The sequence below is a fragment of the Gorilla gorilla genome, chromosome 17 (genome assembly GCF_029281585.2).
Source record: "Gorilla gorilla gorilla isolate KB3781 chromosome 17, NHGRI_mGorGor1-v2.1_pri, whole genome shotgun sequence".
NCBI classification, from domain to species: Eukaryota; Metazoa; Chordata; class Mammalia; order Primates; family Hominidae; genus Gorilla; species Gorilla gorilla.
In genome coordinates, this window is record NC_073241.2 from 54220398 (window position 1) to 54242467 (window position 22070).

Below are 22070 nucleotides of genomic sequence, written 5' to 3' on the forward strand. Positions count from 1 at the left end.
ACCCCACAGCCAGAACATGCCTTCATAAGACAGAGCCCAGAGTTTGCAACGTGTGGCCTTCAAAGTCCCCACATTTCAGCCTCGATCTCCCACATGGAGGGCCGTGCATTCTCTCGGGCAGTGGACTCTACCCTTGCTGTAGTCCGAATAAATCACCAGTGCCCTGGTACTGAAGGGAGTTAATTGCATTTGGAAATACTCCAGGTACTGAGGTTGATTTGGTCAAAGACGTGGGCAAGGGTAGGGTATCATATGCATCCACTTTCATGAAATACACGTTAAGAATAGTGGGCTCTGTGTTGCCTAATTTATAATGGATCCCACACACACTCCTCCCTGCCTTCTTTTCCTGGCGAAGAATGTGAGGAACCATGGCAGTATTTTTCTTTTAGGTATAACAGTCTGTCAGTATCAAATTCTCTCAGTCAGTGGGGAGCATATAGTGTTGATTTACTGAAAATCTGGGATTATGTCTGCTCTGTGGTGAGTAGATTTAAGAGAGGAGAGGTAAGGGTCTCGGAAAGGTGAGGAAAAACACAAATGAAAGCTAGCAGGGAAAAAATAGCTTGACAGTTAAGATACAGTGCAGCCACCATCAAAATCTTCTAGAAAGAGAAGCCCAGGAAGGAACACACTCACATACACATGAACACCCACGTACATCCGTTTCAAGTCCCATGTACTGGAAGGTTTGCAACCTTTTCAATTAACCCCTTTCTCTTTGGGGCATTCCGGATGTGTCAATGAAGGCTTAAATACTGTCATGTTTCATGCTGGAGAGAAATTGTGACAACAGACACAAAGTTTTGTTTCAGTTTTTAAGAACTGGCTTAAAAAAAAAAAGATTTGTGGCGAGTAAAGGGAATTCTTTTCTTCAAGGGCCCTTTGACACTTGACTACATTCCTGGACCTTTTTGTCACCAACATTTCATTATCCTGATCATATCCCTAGCCTCCTGCTCTTTCTCTCCTTTGCCTCAAAATAGCTGTCACCCTGTGTTACTTTACCCCAAGACTATTCCCTAGGAGCACCTCAACCTTCCCTTTCTTCTTTTACTCTTCCTCCTCTTTGTCCTGTTTTGAAGTGGAATACAGTAACTAAATAGAATTAAAATGTGGGGAAAATAACACAAACCCCGTGGCAGTATCTGGGTGCTTTTGAGAAGAGATTTTGGTACCTTTCTCTTCTCTGGGGCAAGGCTCCCAGCAAGTGCTGGGAAGGATAGAGTCGTGGAAGTGGTGGCAAGTGGGTGACGGGAGTTCTGGGGTTGATTTCACCCCCTTCCTGCTCCCTGACCCTCACTATCTTCAAGAAAATTTCCTCCGAGGCTTCAGGGTGGTTGGCAGGGGTGCAGTGACTTTTGTCATCAAGCATCCCAGCACTGATGCTGTGACTCAGTAGCTCTAGAAGAATCAGATGAGAAAGGCAAGTGCTGAGGCTCCCATCCGATAGCTAGAAGGGATTCAATGTGTCTTTCTGAAGGCCACTGGCAGCTGCAGAAGTGAAGGATGTTGGGGATGGGGAAGGACCACACTTGTAAACCCCGATTGCTGTGGCCACCAAGAAACACAGGCACTGCTGAGTGTCTCAGAGCTTGAAAAGAGAGATGAGGAAAAAGAAAAAGAGGAAAGAGGGGATAAATAATAGTAAAGAAGATGCCACTAGCATTCTGTAACTCTAGAAAAGAATACAGAGATATCCAGTTGTGAATGAAGCAACATTTTGTCTCTTTATTTTATTTAAATTATATATTCTTCATCTGCATACTTGGGGTTCCTGTGATTTTGCTAAGTGGACTGTCTTAGCTTGTGACTCTCCGAGACCTGCCTCCGAGTTTAGGACAGGGGTCCTCTGTGAGGAAGCCTGGGTTCTGCTGTTAGAAGCTGTAAAGCCAGCCTGCCTGTTGAGTCACCATGTGCCTGGAATAACCCTGGTTTATGCCTGTTGTCTCTGAGTGATTATGACTAATACCCCCTTTCACTAAAGTGTCCTGATTTTAATGAGAAATTACATAGTCAGTCTACATATAGACAAATTAAAGACTTCTTTTAATAGGACTATCAACCACGCCTCCCACGTTCATTGAGACTAAAAACTGCCTGAAAAGAGTTACTGCAAAATGAAATTCCAGGGCAAAGAATAACTCCTTCAAGATCATTTCTCCTCCTCAGAGACAAGTGCAATTAGACCTCAGAAGAGGCTCCTGTTCACACATTCTTGGGCCCTATTTGGATGGTATTTCTCTCTCCCTCTCTCATTTTTTTTTTTTTTTTTTTTTTGCACATGGATCCAGCTATTCAAAATGGCACAAGAACCTGGTTGTGACCAATGTCATTCACAAAGCAGCATGACAATGACAAGTGTAATAGCGAAATCCTACATAATAGTGGACCAGCAATGGGGCCCACAGGGCTGGCCAGCTTGGGGTTCATAGACGGCCCTTTAAAAATTTAGCCTTAGGGGTGCCTTTCACTTTATTATTGAGACCCAGAAAGAATGCTAGGGCCTATGAAAGAAACAACTGCAACTCCTCTCAGATTCTCTTCATACTGCATGCTGCAACAAAGCCTGCCTTTTTTACATTTCAAAAGAGGCTGCTTTCTCTTTAAAAAGTAGGAGCTACTTGGTCTGATGCGGCTGCCTTTATCAACCATGAAGTTCCCAGCAAGGTGCTGTTAGTGCCTGATTAAACCTCATACCAACCCATGTCCCCCATGGTAACCCAGAAGACATCCGCTGAGACCGGGAGCACTGATTCAGTTTAATTGCCCAGGCTCTCTGTGATGACCGGATTTCTTGTCTCTCAAGGCCTGGAATGGAAATCCATGTGATCAGATGAACTATCCGGGTGTCTTGACAGATCTGAAATATGAATATGGAGATGGTGTTGTGCTCTGCAGTGACTTATGAAACCCCAATGGTAAAATATGATCTGCCATTGAAACAATTTCAGCAGTGTGTGCATGATTCACATAAAACTCATTTTCTAATGGAACACTAATTATTAATAAATCAGACCAAAAATGGAAAAACAATGTGTGTATACATACACATGTAAGACGTACACATATGTATAAGATATACATAAGTATATATTTATACACATATATCTATTTCTTTACCTATATGTAAAAATATATAGGGCCCCATTTAGACTGTATCGGTCTTTGTATTCTTGCTTTTCTTGGACTAATAAGATCATAACAACTTGTATTTACAAAGTATCCTACTCCAAGGAATTTGAACATTGATAATATCTGGTTTATTCTCCCTCTTCTGCAGGGAATGAAGAAATAGATGGTGTCACCTCCTTTAATTTCCTAGAAAGAGAAAACAAGGCACTGATGCAGCCAGCGATGAGCAGGAATGGGAACCTGCAATCTCCTGGAATCTGCAACACATTTCTGCTCTATCAGAAGAAGAAATGCAAGGAAGAAGTCAGATAAGATGCTCTAACAATCCTTGGGTCACTGGATTCCTCCTGGAACCTCCCTTCCTTCTGGAAAGCCATCAAAAGTAAAGGCACTGGCCCTATAGGACCACAGGGTCACTTAAGGAACATTACAGAGCAATGATTCTTGACCTTCTCAGCTTCAAACTCCCTTCTAGAAATTGCACCCGCTTCCCCACCTCACACTGTTTGTTCCAAAGGCTTTTATCTACCAAAGTTGATGGGGGGGCGGGGGGCTCTAAGAACAGCTTGAGATTTACTGGTCATACCCCAGAGTCCCTGTGCTGACATCGACATATTTCCCATCCACACAAATTATCCGTCGTTAACACACGGACTTGCTATATTTCTAACCAAATCAAAGAAATTGTACTGATCTTTCCTGCAGCCTTATTCTGAGTAAATATGTGATTTCCATTAGGCTTTTTGAAATATGTAAAATATATAGACTCCCATTACCACCTTCAGGACTCTGGGTGTTTGGGGACCTTTACTAGGAATTCACTCCTATGCCCAAAATGAGTTTGAAGATGAAAATTATAGCTAGGAGGGGAAAGAACTGTTGGTGTAACAAGATATTTAAAAGCAAAAACTTTTCCCCACCTGGGTAGGTCAGGGCCCAGGATTGGAGAAAGGGATGTTTTCAAAATGAGAGTAACTGCTGAAGCAAAATGTGTAAAACTGAGACATTGGGCAAAGAAGGGAAAAGAAGGGAAGGGTGTTGGCTTATAAGAGAAGACAATTCTACTGTGTTAAACTGTTTCCCCTGAAACAACATTTCCACTCAGCTGGGAAATTTTCTGGGCTCCCGAAACTTCATTAGGTTTCTGGCAATTACCCCAAGGAGACCCCCTAAAAGGTAGGCAATAGTTACACAACTGACATGCATTGTGTGACAGAAATAAAGGAAGCTGCACATGCTTTTATTCATTAACGTATTTTTTCCACAGTGCCATAAGGAAGGAAATTGTAAATTTGTAATCAGGCAGATCTCTAAGTTTTCCAAGAATGGCTGTTCTCTTCCCAACTAGGGTTAAAAGACAATTTGTTGCACTCTGGGCAAATCCCGACTTGGTTCCTGTCTTACTTAAGTAAGGTTTCAGAAATAGTCATAAATCTTTTAAAATATTTATTATTAATTCATTTTGGGGCAGCTTTTATGATTCTAAAACTTCAGGATCTGTTTGAAAGTTTCCTGAGTCTCAAGTTTCATGGAGAAAGGCTGACAGGGAACCAAATTCCACCAGTGGTTTGGTGGTGTGTGAGCACAGGCCATCAGCCAGAACATTCTAACATGTCTACAAAGGGCATGATTTGGGGTCGTCTCTGCCGAGAAATTCTATGGACTAGAGGGAAACACTTTCTTCTTTCCCCCAGTACTATTTGGACTAGTTTCTAAAAATGGACAGAAACACCCTGTCAGCCTTGTGAGAAATCCAATCACCTTGTTAATAAACAGAAAAGGGTACTATCAACACGACTTATTTTCCACTAACTAGTTAATGCAAGTAAGACAAGCTAATAGGCAAAATTCAGACTTCATTTCATCTATTGCTTTACCCCACACCAAATGTAAATGTAAAAGGCTCCTGAATTGGGTGCCTTATAATCTCGGTCCACTGACAGATTATCTAGAAGCAGACTCACATTTCCCCCAAAAAAGAACCCCGTAAAAATAGCCATTGCTCTGTGTAGATATCAAATCTGTGCCTCCTGCGGGGAGTGCAGTGGATGCAGAAACCCAAATCCACCTTCAGGAGAGGCAGCCTGGAGGAGTAGCATGAAGCAAGGAAAGAAGAGTTGGTGGATGGGTTCTCAAAAAATCTTCCTTACAGCCAAGTCTGTGAGGCCAGGGGATAGTCTCCCAAGGGAAGTGGTGGGAACCCCACAGTTAGAGGCATTTAGAAGGGGCCTTGATGGAAAAATGGAAATGTAACCCTAGGTTAAAAACTGTGCCCTGAAAAGGGATAGGGGAGACAAGCTTAAAGAGATTCTTTCAGCTCTAATTTCTAAGAATCCCATTAGACTACAGAGAAAAAAAATAAAAGAGAAAATGAAACAGGAAAAAAAGGAAACAAAAGCCAGAAGAGAAAATAATGTTAAGGCACACTGTTAAGAAACACACCGGAAGACCCTCATGATCTCCCAGCTACTGTTCCATCCGAATGCCATGTAAGGGTTTGCAAGCTGAAAATCAAGTGAGCAGAGGGGAGATCCCTCTTAACTGACTGTAAACAAACCCTGCGAACTCCAGAGCCACTTGTCTAAACCAAGTGCTGAAAGAAAGGAAGCCCGAGATGGGGTAGCCACGAAGATTCATTTCCTTGTGGAGTTTGGCTATTCCTCCTCACTTTCAATCAATGCAATCCTGTCTAAATAGCCTACTTTCCTTAGCAAAGAAGTCTGGATTTAAGCTCTGAGCTTGCTTTTTTTTATTAAAGGTGTGTTGGCAATATCATGGTACATGACTTCCCTGATTTCTAGCAAACGAGAGTCATAGATAACCTGAATACCAGAGTGCTAGCTGCTTCACCCCAGTTGAAATCAGCCTAGAATAAACATGTAAGTCATATAGTATTCCAGCATGAATAAACACGATCTGTGTATTTATAATTGTGTGTGTGTGTGTGTGTGTGTGTGTGTGCATCTGTGAGTGTGAGTATGGTGAACAGCAGACATTTCCATGCTTAGGATTTTTTCTTTTAACTGGTGAAAATAACTGTGACCTGAATTGAGAATGAACCAGGCTCCAAAAAGGCAGTTTTCCTGAACATGTACAGACAAAGGAAATAGTTTCCTTACCAGAAAGGAGTCACTTGAAAGCTTTTAGGCCAGACCGTGCTCGGGCTCAGATTTCTTTTCTTTCAGCCCTTTGATGAACAACTCATATGGAGATTCAAGCGTCTTGTGCCTGGTTTGAATTTAAGCTGTTGCTGACTTTAGTGGAAAACTTTCATAAACTCAACTCAGGCTTTCTTCCTTTCCCCACGACTGCTGACCAGGTTTTGATATATCTTTGGATATTCATCTTGAGTCATTCATTCTCAGTGTGATCATTATTATCAACTTGATGGAAAACAATTTTTCTGCAAGAGAGACTGAATTCAGTCTTCTTTCTCTTGCAGCTCTGAGTTCTGTCATTCTTCTGGAGCAGTGGGAGGGTGAGGCGGGGCTGGGAGACTACTGGATGCAGGAAGGAGGATGGAATGGGAGTGAAGCCTGCCGACAGCTGCTGGAGATCGCATATCTCTGTGGCAGTGTTATTGCTGGGACAATACCACATGGATCCCTTCCAGTACCCTAGCAAGAGGGCATAATCTCCACATGCCAAAGCCCTTCTTCAGGAATGAGCTGGGTAGAGAGTGTAGTTTTCAAGAAAAGCCTTGCCCTCAAAACAGGACTCTTCCTGTGGCTCACTTGAGAATAGTTCCCCGAAGGATTTCCCCCCATTTTTGCTGGGCTTTTTGGTGAGAGTTGAAAGTTTGGAATGCCCAGAACACTTTATTCAGGAACCTGTGCTGCCTTCAGAATTGCGCAGTGAAAAACAAGAGCCTTGGAATCAACCCAGCCTGGATTTGGAGCCCAGCTTTGCCACTTACACGGGTAACTTTAATAACAAGTCTTCCTGGTCCTCAGTGTATATGTGAATTTAAGAAATCCTCAGTTTCTGGATATTGGAAAGATTAAATGAGATTATGCTTCTAAAGTTCACTGTCTCTGCTTCACTCTTCCTCTCTGACCCTATGCTCTTGTTGATAACTTTGCAAATTCTCCTGGTCCTACGTAACTAAAACAATTGTGTCCCGTCCAAGCATAGAGGATCCAAGAATGATCCCTAGGGTGTGTGGGGCCCGAGGCAAATCACATGGTGTGTCCTCACTCCCTACATGTTTACAAAGACACAATCAGATTTAAGTGATTTTGAGGGCAGGTTTGAGTTGAAAATGAAAAATATCACAAAAAAGGAGAAGTCTAAGGAATATGTGTAGAAGCAGGAAAAGGGGGCATCCTGTTTGGCCTCAGGGTGGCTGTGTGGGGCACTGTAAGATGCTCCACGCCCAGCAGCACTGATCTCCAGAGGCCCCTGAATTCAGCTCAGCACTTGCTCACTGCTGCAGCCATCCTGATTGGCCAAGACCTCTGGGAGTGGCTCTCACAGGAACCCTTCTCTCTTGCAGTTCCTGAACTTCAGGAGGCTCACTTGCCACAGTTCTTGCATAAACTTTGTTGCAAATGAGCCAAGTAGTTTGTATTTGTTTTTATAATGGTGCAAATCCGACAGGTAACTACCCACACAACCACTTCATTTAAAAATATATAAGACCAAGCCAGGCACAGTGGCTCATGCCTGTAATCCTAGCACTTTGGGAGGCCAAGGCGGGTGGATCACTTGTGGTCAGGAGTTCAAGAACAGCCTGGCCAACATGGCAAAACCTGGTCTCTACTAAAAATACAAAAATTAGCCAGGCGTGGTGGTATATGTCTGTAATCCCAGCTACTTAGGAGGCTGAAGCACGAGAATCACTTGAACCCAGGAGAACCCAGGAGACAGAGATTGCAGTGAGCCAAAAATGCACCACTGCACTTCAGCCTGGTTGACAGAGCAAGACTCTGTATTAAATAATACATATATATCCATTTATATATATATATATACACACATATACATATCCATTTATATATATATCCCATTTTAAAAACCAGGCTGTGTGTGGTGGCACATGCCTGTGATCCCAGCACTTTGGGAGGTCGAAGCAGGAATATCGTTTGAGACCAGGAGTTCAAGACCAGCCTGGACAACATAGCGAGACAGCACCTCTATCAGAAAAATTAGCTGGGTGTGGTGGCATGCATCTGTGGTCCCAGCTGCCTGGGAGGCTGAGGCAGGAGGATCATTTGATCCCCAGATGTTGAGGCTGTAGTGAGCCATGATTATGCCACTGTACTCCAGCCTAGGCAACAGAGGGATACCCTGTCTTAAAAAAATAAAGAAAAAAGAAGAGAAGAGAAAGAAGAGAAGAGAAGAAGAGAAAAGAAAGAAAGAGATGAAAGAAAGAAAATAAAAGAAAAGAGAGAAAGAACGAATGAACAAAAAAAAGAAAAAGAAAGAAAAGAAAGAAAGAAAAAAGAAAAAGAAAGAAAAGAAAGAAAGAAAGAAAGGAAGAAAGAGAAAGAAAGAAAAGAAGAAAGAAAGAAAGAGCTATAGAATGTAACCACATAGCTGAGGCTTCCCTTTGAATGTAACCCACTGGTGTACTTATTTCCTAAGGCTTCTCCTACAACTTACCATGACCTAAGTGGCTTAAAGCAACACAAATGTGTTCTCTTGCAGTTCTGGAGGCCAGATAGAGGAACTCAGTCTTACCAGGTTCAAGTCAAGGTGTCAGCAGGATTGGTTCTTTCCAGAGCCCCTAGGGGAAGAACACGTTCCTTGCCTCTTCCAGCTTCTTGTGGCTGCTCCATCCCTTGGCTTGTGGCTACATCTACTCCAGGCTTTGTCTCTGGGGTCACATTGCCTTCTCTTCTTCCGGAATCAAATCTCCCTCTGCTCTCTCTTATAAGGACACTTGCAATGGCATTAGGGCCCATTCTGATAATGAGGATAATCTTTCCATCTTGAACCCCTTGATTTAATCACATCTGCCAAGTCCCTCCTGCCATATGAGGTGACATTCATAGGCTTCAGGCATAAAGATGTGAACATCTTTGGGGACCTTTATTTAGCCTACCACAGACGGAAATCCCCCTTCATTAACAACAGCCAGCAGTTGCCTTGTTATGAAGTGTTTCTTGCCCAAAAGAATAGAAAAACAATAACTCTTCGGCATTCTATTTTTTTCCATTCTAAATCTATAATACAGACCAGTATGTTACATGGGCGCATCATTTCCTGCTACTGCCATTGTCTCTGCCATCTCAGGAAAGGAACTGAGAAGTGGATTCTAAAGATAGTGACAGTCCCAAGACCTCATTCTCCTTTATGCAGAATGACTGAACACAAACATCCCAGTCCTTTTCCATCATGTTAAAATTGATGATGTGCTCCAAGTCTGGCCAGAAAGCATGTGCTTTTCCAGACACACAAAAACCTAAATTTATACCGCCTTAAGGGACAAAGAGTGGCATTAACGCCGGGAATGGTTGCCCAGTTGAAAAACAGGAGGTTGTAAGGGAACAGTTGTTTAAAAGTCACTCTGATATGACCTGTTCCCCAAACAATTCATTGCTGGGTCACAGTCATTGTTGCTAGGTGGCATAACATTTATTACTATGGTGTCCTGGGCCCCCTGGATTGGTAACAGACACATTTATTCCTCAGAGGATGAGCAAAGGTTGATAATGTCCTCTTACCCTAGGCGAGCTGAACTTCAGCTGCCAAGATACTGGTTGACATTAAGACTTTGCAACACCTATCATTGTCTGTCACCTCCCGAGATAAACTCTCTCGTGACTGGTTTCTCCCGTCACCAGCCACTGATATTTTATTCTATCTCTTTTGTAGACTGGCTCTTGGGTCCCTGACACTGTCTGGCTAGATTTGGTCATATGCTCAAAGCTAAATTCACAGACCTCCAGACCTCACAGTGTGATGGGATAGGAAATAATCAGAGAGGCCTGGACGGAGTTAGACTGTCAGAGAAACTGCAAATCAGCAAAAGAATGAAAGCCCCTTGACCCTGAGCACATCTGCCACGTATTTAATTCTACATTCTTGCCAAACCCTGAGAACCCTGGCTGGGGAGACTTGGGAGCGAATGGGGTTATGAAGTCTAGGAGAACGTAGAGGTGAGAAGGCTGGCAGGTTGCCGGCTGCTGCGCTCCCCTCCTGGGTCAGGGACCGGGCGTGGGATCGGTGGTGGCGAAGTGGACACTGTGAGCCATGAAGATAGTCAGGGACACAAATGTAACCAGCTATGTGCGGGTGTCTGGATGACCCGCCACAAGATGTACTGCATCGATTTTATTTGCTCGCTTCTTTGCCAGCTGGCTCCAGACCAGAGGAAGTAAATGAGCTTTTCCCTGTTCCTTGGGGTTTCTGATCTCAGGGCTACGTTAAGGAGATCCCAACATTTGGGAGGAAGTGAGCCCATGAGTTCCTGAATTCCTGAGTGGCTTCTCACTTCCACATCTTATGGTCAAATTAGAAATGGGTGCAGAAAAGTTTTGTTTGGGAAATGGCAGAGGGACCTTCCTGTTAGGGCTGCACCTACTTCTCCAGCCTCCTTCTCACCTCCTGCAACCTCCTGCATTTTAGTTCTGGGAAGACTGAGGATCTGCTATTGGTTTCTTTTCACTGCTCTTCACATTCCTCAGCTTTCTCATCTGGTTCAAATGTCACTGTCTCTTGGAAGCTTTCCTGAATTTCCTAAGCAGACTTAGATTACCCTTCCCAGCTGTCTCTTAGCATACCTCATATTCTTCATTATGTGAGGAGCTAGAATAATTCATTGATCTATGTTTCCTACTAACCAAAAAGTGTTTGAAGATAGAAATCCCATTATATTCCCAGTCTGGCACATGACAATGATTCAATAATTGTTTAGTGAGGAGAGGACATTCCTACATTAGACACTAGTTTTCGATATAGACCTGGGCTGTGGACCTTTGGTCATGGTAACAGACTGTGTGTGATGGATACACCACAGGGGAAAATCTATGAAGCCTCAGGGATTTTTAAAAAAGAAAAATGGCCCCAATTGATTTTTTTTATGTTAGTTGCTTGGGTACATTGTTTTGGGGAGGCAAAGCTAGAGATGCTGGATGAGCACAAGGCAATCGTATATGTACCCAGCACAGGAAACTTGGCCACCTTGGAGATGCCAACAGGAATTCTGCCCAATTCAGGTGCTCCACACTGAATGCACCTATGCAAACTCAATTAAATCTCTCCTTCAGAACAATAAAGAAAAGTCAAATAAAGATCAGAGATAATAAAGTTCTAAAATACTTTGTGGGCATACCTACTTTTCTTATACTCTCATTAGACTGAGGCATATGATGTTTTCTGGTCAATGGACTGCAACTGGAACATGCAACACTTCTGGGCCAAAGCATATAAAAGTAGGCAGAATTCTCCAAGCACTTCCTTCCCTGCTGTGGTGATCATGGAGGACTCATGTTGAGATGGCGGAGCAAGAGGATCAAAGCAGCCTGGATCACTGAGTCACCGCATGGAGAGTAGCGGTGTCTTGGAGAGTTGCCCAAACCCACAGCAGAGTTTGAGTGAAAAATAAATGTTTACTGTTATGAGCCACTGAGTTTTGGGGTGGGAGATAGTCTATCCTGACTAGAGCAGGCAAGTTGTTCTAAAACACTTTCTTGCATGCTTATGAAATAGACCACTACTCAGTGTCAGAAGGATTCAGCTGATTGTTTCTTCAACTTCACGGTGAGTAATTAGCACTCATCTTTACTTGAGAGCCCAAGAAACCTGGAAGGCTGATAGGCTCAGGGTGAATTCAGTGAGCGTGTTGTGGAAAATTCAGAGGAGAAGCACTGACATATGGGGCTACAAACATCTGTGCACCTTCCTTACACAAATTCTTGAATTATAGTCTCACAAATCAGTCATCAGATGACAGGACAGAGATGATGGAGGATAGCAGTGGGCTCATATATTTAATGCTTTGGGATACCTTGCCATAGGCCTTCAAAAGCCCCCACCACTTACACCATTATTTGACCTCTTTTGTGTGTTTATTACTTAATACTTATTAAATGCTTACTAACCGCATATTCTTATTTGGTTCAGGGATGTTTTCTTGGCCAGGCTTCTGAATGCATTCATCCCATATGGATATTGCTTAGCCTCCATGACCCACTATTTATTAATGTAAATATCAGACCTCTGAATAGAGCATGTATTCAATACATATCCTTTGAATGAACAAATCTATTGCACTCTTATCTTACCCCACCGTAGAGCTTGCAAACACAGGATTCACTCAACTGAGCTAAAGAAAGTAATTACCTTTTAAGTAAACAACTACCTGATTGTCTATTTCAAACTCCATGAGAAATATTCTAGAATTTCTTTTCCTCAAAAATATGTAATTATTACATAGAACTAGAAGGGAAATGGCTTGATTTGCGAACAACCTTAAAATACACAATCTTCTCTCTCTCTTTTCCTCTGTAGGCTCCATGAGGCATTTCCTATTAAAAATTTCAGCTCTGCTTCTTATCACCTTTGCCCTCTTCTCCGCTCTGACTTTAAATTCAGGAGACGGTTTCCCTGGGGAATACAGATCCTAGTGCCATGTGATCTGGCCTAAAGGGTAGTGTGACAGAGCGAAACAAAAGAGGATGCTAACCTTGCCTTTCTCCCATTCACGTGTGCACTTCCCCACTGAATGCCAGAGACCGGAAGCGAGTAATGCTCCACCATCTCAGTAAAACCTATTAGTTTATGTGATTCAATCATTGGCAAGACTGACTCTGAAACAGAAGGGTGACAAGGAGTTAGCAAAATTTCTGGTGTTTGAAACAGACTAGTAAGAAATGTAGTGTTTTAATGGCAATTACTGCTTTCATCTTTTCTTACTACAGAATTATTGCTCATCGTGGAAAAAGCAAAAAACATACAGTAAATCAAAAAGACAGAAAAATCATTTTCAATCTAATCCTACAGATACTGCTATTAACATGTTGGTTTGAAACATTCTCTGTCTCTCTTTCTCCCTCGCTCTCTCTCCCCTTTCTTTCTCTCTTTGAATGCCTGTGTACTCAAGTGTAACTATTTATCTATAATTTAATATTATCTCAATAACATTAATTACCTTAAGAAATCAGAATTTCTCTGAATACAATAAATACAATAACATTAGGAAACTGTCTTAATTAATATACTGCTCAAAGTTAGATAGTATGACACTAAAATCACGATTGACAAGAGACAACTAGACCAAAGAGATGGTTAAACTGCTGATACTCAGAGGTGGAGTTGTAAAAATGGAAGAGGGACATTTGGAGCCACTTTAGGGATATCTAACATTCATTTGGACTTTTCTTCTATGTGCAGCCAAAATGTAATTCTTCTCACTATTTTTTCAAATCTCCAATGCCTTCAGTGATCTTTCTGGAAGACATCAAGGAAAGATGCTTTGTCTCACTCCACACTTCTGGGGTGATGTCCTGTGATGTCAACCCAGGATGGCAAAAAGGACAAGATTATCTACTCCCTGACCTACTTCAGTGACTGCATAAGCTCAGGGTCAGAAGCACTGAAGAAAGCAGTAAGTGGCCACCGCTCCATCCTGAGGCCTGGACCTCAGGAAGAGAGTCCCTGAGAGAACTGGAGAGAGAGGGAGAATGTGAAATGGGGTTGGAGTGAATTTAATTTGAATTTCAAAGGGTAAGGTCCTTTGAGTTTCATCTATGTTGCACGTACATAGTTTTAAAAAGTGGTATCATGCTGTTTCTGTTATTTCACACTCTATGGATTTTCACGTAACAAATATTTGAAGGCCATTCATGACAAATATATATATATATATCTCCATAAACATCATGATGTTGGGGGTGGCTGTGACAGAGACTGACCACTCGGCACAAGTAACAGATGCTGCTTCTGGGCGGAAGGAGTGAAAAGACCAGGCATACTTCTCCAGTTTCCTCCTCCCTGTTCTAGCAATCATGGAAGAGGCTTTGTACTGAGATGATGGTGCCAAAAGATGCCAGTGGTCTGTGCTGCTGAGTTATTATGTGGACAGCTGCCTGTAGTGCCATACAGACTTGTGTGGGAAAGAAATACATGTTGTTGGTTAAGCCTCTGAGATGTTGGAGTTGTTACTGCAGCATTAGTAAGCCTACTCTGACTAACATATTGGTCACCAAACCCATTTTCTCCTTTTCCTGGTTACTTAGCTAGATGACATTCCCAATTCCTTATAAAAAACTAGATCAGACTTGGTGACTGAATTTTAGCCAAAAGCTAACCATGTTACTTTGGGGTTGAGATGAGTAAGAAGTATGTGTACCTTCTCTTCCTCTTTTTCTCCTGATGACGATGAAGCCTAGGAGATGAAGGAGCCACAAGTTAAAAAAAATTGTGGATCCTTGAAATACTGCTTATAAGAGAGCTACCCACCATTTGGGAACACTTGTGTTGGACATTATGTGAGTGACAGTAAATTTCTACGATTTTTGAGCCATTACACATTTTTTGTTTCGTTTACAACAGCAGACCACATTAACTTTTAAAGAAATTTGTATTGTGAAGTAGAGTGCTTCCATAACCAAAACCTGAAATCAATGTCATTTGGCCTAGTGATGGAATGGCAGGAAGTAAAGAAACAAGCGGTATCCTTTCTTTGAAATGAAAGCTGAGTGCCTCATTATATGTTGGCAAAACATTTAGCAAAGTTGTTGCCTGCAATAACTTGGAAGGTTGACCATATACATACCAAGACTGTTAACTCAAGAAAACTGTTGGCAAGAGTCAGTGTAAGTATGTGATGGCTACTACTATCTGGTTTTAGCAAGGCTTTATAAGAAAAAGTGATGCTGAGGCCAGAACTGGCTAGTTTTCAAGTGCAGATGAAAGACACTGGAGATAATTCAGTTCTGGACTTAATGAAATAATAAAACTTTTATCATGTGGACATTTTTGGTTTTGTGTTTTTTATAAAATCTATCACTTTAATTAATATTGCTGCAGAGTATTTTATTGTATGACTATCTCAAATTTGTTTAAACAAATCTCTACTGATGACCATTTGGGATGTTTCCAATTGTTTTGCCATTGCTAAAAGCTCTGCTTTGGATATCTTGATACTACAGTTTGTCCACTTTTCCGATTATTTTCTTACAATTTATTATTGTAATTGGAGGTGCAGGGTTAAAGAATATGGACATTTTAAACTTAATGCATTCTGCCCAGTATCCCTGAAGAAAATTTACATCATTTTGAAATCCCACCAACATATCCTCAACATCAGAGGCATTATCACTATATGTATCTTTAAAATAGATGAGCAAAAAACATGATGTTCCATTGTTGTTTTGTTTTCCTTTTGTAATTAGTGAGGTCTAACATAACTTCATATGTTCATAGCCATTGCATTTGGTCATTTGTGAACTGCATGCACTTCTCTCTTGAGATATCTGTCTTACCTATTTAGAAGAACTCAGTTTAGTTTATCTGGGGAAGTCCTACATTACACCTGGTCTCCTGGCATAAGTACAAATAGTACCTCCTTTCACTCTCCAAAATACTTTGGTCTGAACAATAAATTATATGGGTACCCTGGATATAACCCCTTATTTTGCCAATCTGTTGCTGTTTTTACCCAGCTTGTCATTCATCCTTAAGTTTGATTAAATGTTTCTGTTGTAAATTTTGTCCAGTTTTTCTTTATGATTTCCAGCTTCAGTATCAGACTTTGAAAAAAATCCTCATTTCAAGATTTCAGAAATAGGCACCTAGCTTTTCCTGTATTCATTTTATGCTTTTGTTATTGACATGGGAGCACAACGATGCTCTCTCACACTCTTGAGGTCTTCACTCCAATGTCACCTTTCCAGTTAAATTGCATCCCACACCTACCTACTGGGGAAACACTAACTCTATTCATGGCTTTATTTTCCTTCATAGTATTTGTCACCATTCAACCTACTATATATTTCGCTTATTTATTTCACTGTTTCTCTACCACCACTGAAAGGTAAGCTCCATGAGGGTAGGAATTTTCGAGGTTGTTTTTGGTTGTTGTTGTTAATTATTGTATCTCTAGGAGCTGGAACAGGGCTTGGCATATAGTAAGTGTTCAACAAAACACATGTTTAATAAGTGAAATTAAAGCTTCAAGCCACCTGACGCTTATTTTGTTGTAAGTTATAAAGTAAGTACTCAGTTTACTTTAGTCCTTCTTTCCCTTATTGAATTAAAATCTCCTTTAGCCTATACTCCCTCTATCTTCTGGTACTACACATTTTGTTATGTTAGTCAGTCTCTCTATTATATACCATTAACCTATTTCACAGTGTATTGCAAGAAAAATTATTCAATAATCTACTTTTAGTTTTTTCTGTCTCTGTCTTCAAATATTTACTAAAAGATAAAACTTACAGACATCTGTCATGTTTCCATTGATACACTATTGGGGATGATTGGGATCATATTTAAATTATATATTGATTTAAAGAAAATTTACATTTCTATGTTTAGCTCTCTTGCCCAGAACAAAGTACAAAGATCCATTTTCAAGGTCTGTGTGTGTGTGAGTGTGTGTGTGTGAGTGTTTTAGTTATGGTAACACTAATTGCCAAAACAGGTAACTTCTAAAAATGTAGTGGCTTAACATGAAAAGTCCAAGTGAATATTCACAAGGCTGCATGCTAGTCAATGATGCAAGGATCAAAGGTTCTTTCATGTTGTCATCCTGTCCCTCCTCTCCCTTGCTTCAGCATCCTCTGCCAGGAGATGGAGAAAAAACAGCAAAGAGGATAGATATACCTGTTTCTTAACCACTTTGGTCCAGAATAGGCATATATTATTCCTACTTTAGATCCTACCCAATGTTTTAAATAAATTAAAGAAAAAAATCTTAGGAGTAAGAACTGGAAAGGAAAAGATAGGCAGTTATCATTTGTAAGTCACAGGACCTTTACATAGAAAAAGAAGAATCCATGGACTTTACATCTAATGGGTTGCCTGATCTGAGATCAATTTAAAAGAATCAGTAGCATTTTTCTACATCAGTAATACCCAAATACAAAATATAACAGAAAGTTATTTTTCTTAATAGCAAAACAAACAAAGATAAACCCCCACAAAATGATAATGAATACACAAGTTGCAGCAAATACCTAAGACCTCTATAGAGAAAAATTCAAAATTCATAGAAGAACATAATTTTAAAGACCTGAATAAACAGTTATTACATGCTCTTGGATGGAATGACTTAACAGTAGAAAAGTGTCAATTCTTTCCCAAATTTTATATGTATATAAATTTTATGTAGCTATTATATAAATTCAATGCAATCTGAAATAAATTCCAGCTACATTTGTTTAGGAACCTGATAAGAGTATTCTAAAAAGCATATAGAGGCCAGGCATGGTGTAATCCCAGCACTTTGGGAGGCCAAGGTGGGCAGATCACCTGAGGTCAGGAGTTCAAGACCAGCCTGGCCAACATGGCAAAACCTTGTCTCTACTAAAAATACAAAAATTAGCTGGGTGTGGTGGTGCACACCTGTAGTCCCAGCTACTCAGGAGGCTGAGGCATGAGAATCACTTGAACCTGGGAGGTTGCAGTGAGCTGAGATCATGCCACTGCAATCCGGCCTGGGCAACAAAGTGAGACTGTCTCAAAAAAAAAAAAGAAAGAAAGAAAAGAAAAAAACACACACCATACAGAGTAATAAAGTTAAACAAATTTGAAAAAGAACAGAAAAGCAAAGATAAATTGCTTCATTCTCTATAGTAATAGAGTCAATAGAACACAATGAAGAGCTCAGAGACAGACACACAATTTAATGTCTTATAATGGTGTCATCACAAAGATATAGGGAAAATATAGACAATTAGTAGATGCCATTCAGAAAAATGGATGACTACATGAAAAAACTAAAAGTTAACATCTACCTAACACCATAAACAAATATACAGAGGATTAATAACCTAAGTATAAGCAAAACACTGAAAAAAAAAGAAACCAGAAGAACATGTAGGGCAATACCTTTGTAACCTAGGAGTGAGGAAGAATTTCTTAAACAAAATCCTGGAAGTACTAACAACAAAGTGAAAAGTGACATAACTTGACACCAGTGAAATGAAGGCTATCGCTCAACAAAGAAAACTATGGATAAAACTGACAGATACATGAGACATTTGCAATTTCAAAAACAACCAAGGGCCTTGAATCAAGAAAAGAGATCTTGAAAAACCAACAGGAAAAAGACAGGAACACAATAGAGAAAGGGTTAGATTGACTAAGAAATTTCTAGAAAATGAACCTTAAAAGGCGACTAGTAAATGAAGATATGCTCAAATGTAGTATATTTTGATAACTGCAAATTTAAATGGCAGTGATAGATGTTACACACTCACATTGGGACAAATTGGAAGACTGGACAATGCCAGGTGCTGGCAGGTGTATGGTGATAGGGCAAGCTTCCACCACAATAGGGGGTAGTAGAGACTAATGCAGACATTTTGGAGAACATTCTGTTAACATTTGGTCAAAATACGTGTATGTATACCCCATGAACCAGCAATCTCACTGCTGGGATACATCTCAAATAACTTCACACAGTTCTACTTTTCTTTTTCTTGCCTTATTGCTCTGGCTAGGATATCAGTACAATGTAAAATAGATGGGGTAAGAACAGATATTTTTGCTGTGTTCTTAACATTAGGAGGAAAATATTTGATCTTCTCCATTAAATATATTATCTGTAGGTGTTCACTGATGCTCTTGATTAGCCATCATTTCTTCAAATATATTTTCTGTCCTTTTCTCATTTCTTTTCTTCTGGGATCCCAATTACATGTATGTTATGCTACTTGATACTGTCCTACAGGTCACGGAGTCTTTATTCAAGTTTTTCAGTCTTTTCGTCTCTACATTTCATTTTGCATAATTTCCATTGCTGTGTTTTCAAATCCGTTGATATGTTATTATGTAGCATATAATTTGAGGTAAGTTTCATTCCAGTAACACTTTCTTTTCATATGTTGTATTTCTAAATTTCTAGAATTTTTGTTTTTTCCATATGTTCTATTTATTTCTTCATGTTTTCCTTTAAATCCTTGAACATATTTACACTTGTGGTTTTAAACATCATTTTCTGATAATTTCACCAGCTCTGTTATTTCTATACCCATTTCTATGATTGAATTTTTTCTCTTCATTATGGGTCACAGTTTCCTGCTTCATCTCTATCTTATAATTTTTGATTAGATGATTAGATGCCACACCTTATGAGTATTATGTTTCTGAGTATTTGGACTTACTGGTTTTATTTTAAGGAGTATTTGAATTGTGAGAGGGAAACAGCTACATTACTCAGCTTACTCCGTTTGAGATTTGTTTTTAAATTTTATTAGAGCAATTCTAGAATAGCTTTTATGATTTTTCTTCTTTAGCCTTTACTGCATAGTTTGCTTCTTTTTCTCATCACACATGGTTTTATTGTGAAAAAAATTTAATATATAGAAAAGTTGACAGAATGATATGCAACGAACAGCCATATACTCACTGCCTAGATACACTGATTATTAAAATGTTACCATGTTTAATTAATCTATCTGTAATATTCTGTATTTTTTTCTCACCATTAGAATGTATATTTTTTCTCCAATTTTTCTAAATGTTACTTTTATATCTTTATATACTTGCTTAAACCTACCAAACATTGCCATATCTTTTAATCTATTCCCTGAACAAATGAGAAAAAATATGCATTTTTTTCCTGCCACTCACCCCCTTGCTTCCTGGTATGTGTGTGCACGTGTGTATTTAGGTGTATTGCTTTCCTTGAAGGTTTTGTCCATATCTATTGTATTTAAAATATTATTTTTATTATATATGTATTCCATCAAAAATTTAAGATTTAATTTTTGTTTTATAATCACAATGAACATAGTTATTTAAACTTAGATTTGTGTTTAAAATGGGATTTGTGATCTATGGATTCCAAAGTAGGCCATGGATTGATTTCCATAGATTTCTGAATAACACCAAGTAGAATGTACATTTTCAGGTATCTGGAGTGCACTTCCTTCTGAGAAGGTCCATGTCTTCCTCAGAATCTCCTAGGGGTTAAGAACAAATTAATTAAGTAATCCACATGCACAGTCCTTTTATACCATAACTTCCTATTCTTTTTTATTCATCTTTCACAATGCTAGAAAACTTGTGCAAATGACCTTTTCCAGGAATTGTTCGTTGGTAATATACTTCCCAAATTCTTGCTTTTGTGAGTATGCCTTTCTTTTGCCTTTACAAAAATAACAACCCGACGGTTTATGGGATATTTGGCCACAGCTTTCCTTTTAAAATTCTCTTATACTGCTAATGTGAATCCTGGACTAGCCTGATGATTCCCATTGTTGGTTACATATTTTCTCTGGCTGGATGTTTGTGACAATAGATGGCATTTACCAAGTACTTATTATGTGCCAAATAACAGGCTAAGTGCTTTTGCAAACATTTTTGTATTTCATCTTCATTATAATCTTGTAAGTTACATACTACCTGCTTAATATCACAGCAATGCAGCTTGTACCCAGGTAATCTGACTGTAGTCTTAAGCAGTGCTATTCTGACTTAAAGGATTATTTTTCTTTTCGTCCTTAAAGTTCTGTACATTTGCTCAGAGACACTTTGGGTTTGACAAATTCTTTCCATTTGGCTACAGTGAGCCTTCGCCACCTGTATATTCCTCTTTTTGTGTTTGTTTATCATTTCTAACTTCTGCAGGCACACAAACTATGTGCTGAATCTTCATTGTTTGATTTCCATAGCTATTATTTTCACACTGATCTTTTTGTTTCCTTTGTCTCTCTTTCTTCATTCTGAGTGATTATTTTCCCAGGATAGTTCTCTATGGATTCTAGTTTTTAATGTCAGTTCTGGCTTTTGATTCTTCTACTGTAGTTTTAAGTTCCATAATAACATTATTTTTCTCCTTTGCTTTTTTTTAACTCACCTCAGTAGTTTCCTTTTCATTTTGTTATCTTCTCCCGTTTTTTATTTAATAAGTCCATTTATCCTTTCCTCTTCATAGAAGTGTGATAAAGTTATATATATTTTGATTATGTCTTTTTGTATAAAATTTATGTCAAATTATGCCTTTTATCTCTTACCTCTCTCTTATATGTTGAGCTCACTTCCTCCCTTTTCATTGTGTAATTTTTCTAGGTCTCAAGCTTCTGTTTTTATTTGCATTTTCACCTTTGAAAGGGGAACTTGTAGCTCTGAATTTGCCATCAATATAGAGAGAACCAAATCTTCTAAACTCTCATTCCATAGGATTTAATATGGACAGCTAGATGTTGTAGATTAAAATGTCACTTTATTCATTCATTTTCCCAAGGAAGTTAGAGAAGGAGCTATGATCACACACAGCTTGATCCACTGAATTTGATAGACATAAATAGAAACTCTTTTATTGAGGGTCAGCTCTTGGAGGAAGGAGTAACAAAGAGGGGCTTTGGGTTTTGCTTGTTTTCCTAATACAGTTATTTTTCCCTCCAGCTTTACTGTGGTATAATTTGTTTACAAAAAACTGTACATGATTATTGTATACAATTTGGTGAATTTGGACATAGGTGTATACAATCATGTTACTATTACCACAATCCAGGTAATAAACATATCCATCACCTATAAAAGTTTCTTTGTGTCCCTCTGTTGTTATTGTTTTGTTTTGTTTTAATGATAAGGATGCTTAACATGAGCTCTATCCTCTTAACAAATTTTTAAGTGCATAATACTTTCTTGCTAACTACAGGTACTGTGTTGCACAGTAAATCTCTAGAATTTAGGCAACTTCTATAACTTTTCTTCCATGGAGCTACAACTTACCATATCTTCCTTCCCCCATTCTCTGATAACCACCATTCTATTGCCTACTTCTATATACAATTTGATTTTGGATGCCTCTTATA

The 22070-nt window shown here is 39.5% G+C and overlaps 1 pseudogene; it reads right to left on the bottom strand.

Annotated features, from left to right (window-relative positions):
* Positions 1–1706: 1706 nt before the first annotated feature.
* LOC129528223 (WW domain-binding protein 2-like) overlaps positions 1707–22070 on the bottom strand; it is a 34530-nt pseudogene continuing 14166 nt past the window's right edge.